We start from the raw sequence: 6,118 nt of genomic DNA on the forward strand, positions 1-6,118 counted from the left end.
ATAATAATAATAATAATAATAATAATAATAATAATAATAATAATAAAGAAGAGCTTTCAAGTAATTTTTCTTTAAAAAAAACTTCCTTGAGGGGTTATCTACGGAAACTTGCTTTTTCACTACCTTATTCACATGCCCCTAAAAGGATGAAGAAATAATGAAACCCTTTGTTCCAACGGCTTTTGCAAAGAATTGAATTCTTTTTAACTTATAAGAAGACGACAAAATTTTCCAAGAAGAGAAAAAAACCGAATTATCAGAGTGCGTACTTTATTTTGTCAAAGCGAAAACGGACTTTGACCACAATAACGGGACGGTAGTTTTTAAATATTACAATAAATTCATGTTATTCTCATTTCAAATCTTTTTAAATAAAAAAATGAGTATGATACTCAATCAATGATAAAAACCGATAGAATTAATGATACGTCGGAAAATAAATTACAAATTTGCATTGTTATTTTTAAATTATAATAATCTCTAACATTAACTCTGAATCCTATCTTGATCTTACAACTGGATTTGAAATCACCGTTTATTGTCTGAATTTCCTTCGATTGAGCTTCTTGAATTGATTTCTGCAATTTTTCTATCTACCATTTTTTCGTCATTTTTATCTACTTATAATCTGAAGATTATTTTGCGATCATCAAAATTCACAACGTAACTTTAAAATGAATAACTCCAAATTAATTATTCATTATTTATGATTCAAAACTAGCAAAATTCTTTTTATGGGTCATCACTCTATGTTTCGAACTGTTAGTAAGTACGGAGTTTGTTTTTCAGATTTTATTTTAACACTTCTGAATCAGCTTATACGAATTTTGCTATTAAAATTTATATTTTCTAACTCTTTGCAAGAGTTTGGAATGAACAAATTAATGATTGAAAATTGCTTATTCCAAATTCAAAAATATTCAGTTGAAATCCATTTTGGAATAGGGAATCCTGATTTTGGAATTGTGATCTTCTGATGACTCAATTCTGAATAAAAAAGTCACACTTTACTATTTGAATTGGGAATTCTTAATCCACAAATTAGATTCAAATATTCGTAGAACTTATTTCAAAATTTAGAATTCGAATTTAAATTGTACAGTTTCAAATAAAGTACCACGAATATGCAATTCAGAATTTATGAGAAAGAATTTTCAATCCTAATTTTTTAAATCAATTGTATAATTTTGAATCCAGAAAAGGATTTTAAAAAAATGAATTTTGAATCGTGAACATTGAATTATTTGTTTTCAAATTTTGTTCTTCATTCGTATTTTCAGCTGAAATTAGGAATTTGAAATATCAATCGCAAACCGTACATATTTGAAATATTTTAAAAATCTTTCTTATCTAATGTTGTCCGATTTCCCGGTTTTATTCGGGTTTGCCTGGACATTCAATACAAAATTTTGAAACAGTCCGGGACGGCCCGGTTGCCTGGATTTAATTGAAAAATGCCCGGATTTTGCCCGCTTATATTAACTTTATTTGGAAAATCAAAATAACAAACTCCTCCAAAACGGAATTTTTTGAGTAAAATTTTTTTGAGAAAAAGATCTTAAAGTACGATTCAAAACCTGTCGATAAGTTCTGATGAACAAATAAGTTTTTTTGCCCAGATAGTGCTAAGATTTATGGACATTTTTAAAATTAATTGACCGGATTTTGCTAGGTTTTTATTTAAAATTGCCCGGTTTGTTAGGCTCGGAAACGCGTCAAGCGAAAAAAACTAGATATCTTGTATTTGGCCCGCAATGAGTTAACATTGAAATTCTTAATTATCTAAATGGTTTTCCCTCGCTTTCAAAACTTCATCGCACGGTTAGGGCCTCCTTTTTTCTGCCATGACATGAAATTTGAAATTCCAAACTTATATAACTTCCTCAATTTGAACTTCGGAAGAAACTTGAAAATAACTAAATTAAGATGCCGAAGTAGCACATTTCTAGATTGGACTTGTATTTTTTTTTCATCCTCACCCCCCCATACATCTTTTTAGGATACGGAGGAACTTTTTATCCTTCGGATAATTAAATCAATATATTTTCTATCTGTAACTGGGCCAGATTAGATCCTTTCGAAACTCTATATACAAATTTGCCTAATTTGACGTTGATTAACATCAGAAAGGACAAACTTCAATTCACAAATTATATACATCCTTTAAATTTACAACATTGTAAATTATTTTCAAGAAATTGTTATGAAAACTTATGATTTATTTCATCTGTCCACGCGTTGCATTTGGCGCAATCAACAACCATGTGGAGACAAAATAACGAAACGGAAAACACGACCATCAAGTGTGCAATGCGTTTTCCAATTTGGTTCACGAACCAGAATCGCGAGGTTCGCGAGGTTTTCTGCCACGACTCGCTCACGATTTTCTGGCGATCGGATTCCCCTTGAAAAAAATCCCCTACAATCACGTGTTTGCTGAGTCGCGAACCTACTGTGGTCAGAACTTTTGTGAACTACGCGCGGTTTTGTTTCTTGGCTGCTCCGATTTGAATACGATTTTTTTAGTCCTTGGTTACAAATGAGCTAAATTTGGTTTTTATTAGGAGATAATTTATATAATTTAAATGAATTTTAAAATCTTTAAATATCTGGTTTTTTGAAGGCTCACAAATAAACATCTCTCCTGATCAAATTCAAGCATTTAGGAGCGAATGGGTTGTTTAACGTGAAAGTTCAACTTTTTTCTTGGTTTAGGTTTAGTATAAGTGTTATTTTTATTGTCATTTGATGATAATTTCTGGATATTGAAAAAACGGTAATTTTCCATGAAAAAGCCCGTAGAATAAAAAATGACTCAAAACCCTATCAAATGGTTAAGTTTGAAAAAAAAAAGAACATGGGAACAGTGCGAGGAGTTAGGGAATTTCATAAAGGTAAAATTTCATTTGTTTTTGAGACCAGAAAATATTGAGAAATGTTTCTAACTTTCGCCCCTAAATGTATGCATCAACGTTGTCAATTTTTGAGTATATTTGTTTTTGAAAAAAAGTTTGAAAAATACAAATGAATCAAAACAAAAAATTACTGATATCAATGTTTTGGGCCTTCTGTGCTAAATGGCATCAAACCAATAATTTTGAAGATGTTGAGATACGTAAAAACCATAGTAATCAAAGTTAACCCAAAACTCGAAATCTGGTTTTGTAACAAACATTTAATTATAACCACCAATGCACAGTGGTCCAAAAGGGCTAAAAGTGGAACTTTTTTCCTAGCGCATTTGTCTTTCATCTAATTTCTTAAGTGTCTTCAAAACATTTGCTACTTCAAACATGCTTCATAACTTGAAAGTATCATAAGTTAGTCAAAATACACTACGAAAAAAATTAAAAATTCTAACTTTTTTATTTCAATAGATAGAGCTTCAAGTTATACTACAAAGTTGTAAAATATGTGAAAATATGAAACTTTGTTCAAAACATCACAAGTCTATCTCTTTTCGGAGCAGAGTTATAAAGGTTTTATTATTAAAGTTATTTAAAAGTTAGTTTTTTAAATCTAACTATACTTAGATGAAGATTAACATTAACAAAATGTTGTAAAAACTTGTTAGGGCATCCAAATCACACGTTTTGCACAACATTTCAACATTCTACGACGTTTCCTAGCCAACTTATTGCTGGTTTAAGTTTTATTTTTTCTTAACTTCACTAGCGTTTATTGCAAAAACGTGCTTGTGGATTTTTAAAACTAATAAACCACGTTGAATCTTGAACTAAGTGCAACAAATTGGTGTTAGCAGCATTTGTCTCCACGCAGTCATATTTGAACACAATAAGCATATATTTGATGTGTTTTGCGTGTTTCCATACAAACATTGATTTTCATGCTACACAGTTCTACGCAGAACGAAGATAGGAGGCAGTTGAAAATAATTTTTGTAAAAACGCAAAACACATCAAATATATGCTTGTAATGGCGTCAACACAGATTTGTTGCACTTAGTTCAAGCTTCAACGTGATTTATTAGTTTCAAAAATCCACTAGCACGTTTTTGCAATAAACGCTAGTGAAATTAAGAAAAAAATAAAACTTAAACCAGCAATAAGTTGGCTAGGAAACGTCATAGAATGTTGAAATCTTGTGCAAAACGTGTGATTTGGATGCCCTAACAAGTTTTTAGAAAATTTGGTAATGTTTATCCTCATCTAACTATAGTTAAGTTTAAAAAGCTAACTTTTAAATAACTTTAATAATAAAACCTTTATAACTCTGCTCCGAAAAGAGATAGAGTTGATGTTTTGAACAAAGTTTCATATTTTCACATATTTTACAACTTTGTAGTATAACTTGAAGCTCTATCTATTGAAATAAAAAAGTTAGATTTTTTTTATTTTTTTTGTAGTGGATTTTGACTAACTTTTGATACTTTCAAGTTATGAAACATGTTTGAAGTAGCAAATGTTCTGAAGACACTAAAGAGACTAGATGAAATACAGAGGCGCTAGGAAAAAAGTTTCACTTTTGTTTGAATTAACTGCAATCAATGATCATGTTTAATACTCCTCACCTCAGTAAGCGTTTTTAAGCTTTTAGGTATTACGAAAAAGCAACCCCTTCCGAAATATTTAAAAATGAATGAAAAAAGTGATCAAAGTTCCCCCAGTTTACGGTACGTTTAGTAAAAGCTTCATTAGCGTTTTGAAAACGCTCTTAAAATAAATGATCAAAACAAAAAAATAAGCATTTTTTATGAATATAATAAAACTGCCATAAAACGAGCTGCACAAAAAAATAAAACCATAATAAATGCTAGTTGGTTTAATCCGTGTTGCTTGGGATATTTAATATTTTTCATTATTTACAAAAAAATCACACCTTTTTAAAATATTTTTATAAAGCTTAGTCTTTTTAGAAATGGGACACTTTCGTTTACTAGTAATCGGACATTCAAAATTTTGACAACATTTTGCAGCCTGTGAAAAGTACTATCCGACATATTTTTTTTCAAAATTTTAAATTTACACGTTTTCGAGATACTTACGATGCAAGAGAAAATGAAAAAAATAGTGTTGCACAGTTTCCTTCAAAATCCATCTTTATCGAATTGATAGTTGGCAAAACCGTTGATTATTCAAAAAATTACTGTGTGTGAGTGATGGAAAAGTATGCAAACACTGTCAAAAATGTCAACAAAGTTCAAATCAAGCATTGGAGTGAAGCACATGATCAACAACTACGATTAAGGGTCATCTGGGAAGTCAAGTCTCATACAAACATTTTTTATTTGGAATAAGCGAAAAACTAAGGGTGGATAGCTGAAATGTGAAAAAAAATTTCTCCGATAAGCTGAAAGTGTTGCCTAGCAATAAGTCATTCAAACCCTACCTCAATCAACAATTTTTTGCTAGTTCCAGAGCTCGTAAGCTGTATAGCCGGTACCGAAGCAATAGGACAGATGATTTTTGATTACGACAAAACTTATGAAATAACCTATTTCAAACAAATTCCTGCGTTTGAATCCTATACCATGTCTGCTCGTGGCAAGGTCCCGAGCATATCAAAGTTTGTATTTGCTAGTTGTTTTGTATAAAATAAAATTATTTGCCAAAATTCTGCTTCTGTGGAAAAAAACAACAATTTTCAAAACGAAAACTTTGGTTTTAGCTGTTTTTTAAAGCCTAAAAAGAGTATTCTTGTATGTACACTTCGTAACCTCTGATCTATACTAACCGATTATACTTTAAGTTCAATCTCATGATGGTTTCACTTCGTTTTTGTCAGATTTGTCCAGCCGAATTTGCATTAAAAATGCTTTAAAGTGGCTCAAAAATAATCAAGTTTTGTTAATTTTGAAACAGCTCTATCTACTTAATTGCCCTCAGTTTCTTTAAAAAGAGAAGTTTTAAACCGAAAAGTTGCAGATTTTGAAGGAGGAGGATGTAGCAATCTGAAATTCAGATGAGACGAAGTATAAGTTTGAAAAACTGATCAATATCATGAATGAAAAAAGTGTGCGCCGGCCGATGGGAGGTACCAAGAATAAAGTAGTTTTATTCATAACGTAAAACGATTAATATTTTTTTTTCAAATTTTTTCATGAATTATCATAAGATTAACTTCATTTCCTTCATAGAAAGAATTTCGATCAAACGAA

This window comes from Uranotaenia lowii, chromosome 2, assembly GCF_029784155.1.
Source record: "Uranotaenia lowii strain MFRU-FL chromosome 2, ASM2978415v1, whole genome shotgun sequence".
Taxonomy (NCBI): domain Eukaryota; kingdom Metazoa; phylum Arthropoda; class Insecta; order Diptera; family Culicidae; genus Uranotaenia; species Uranotaenia lowii.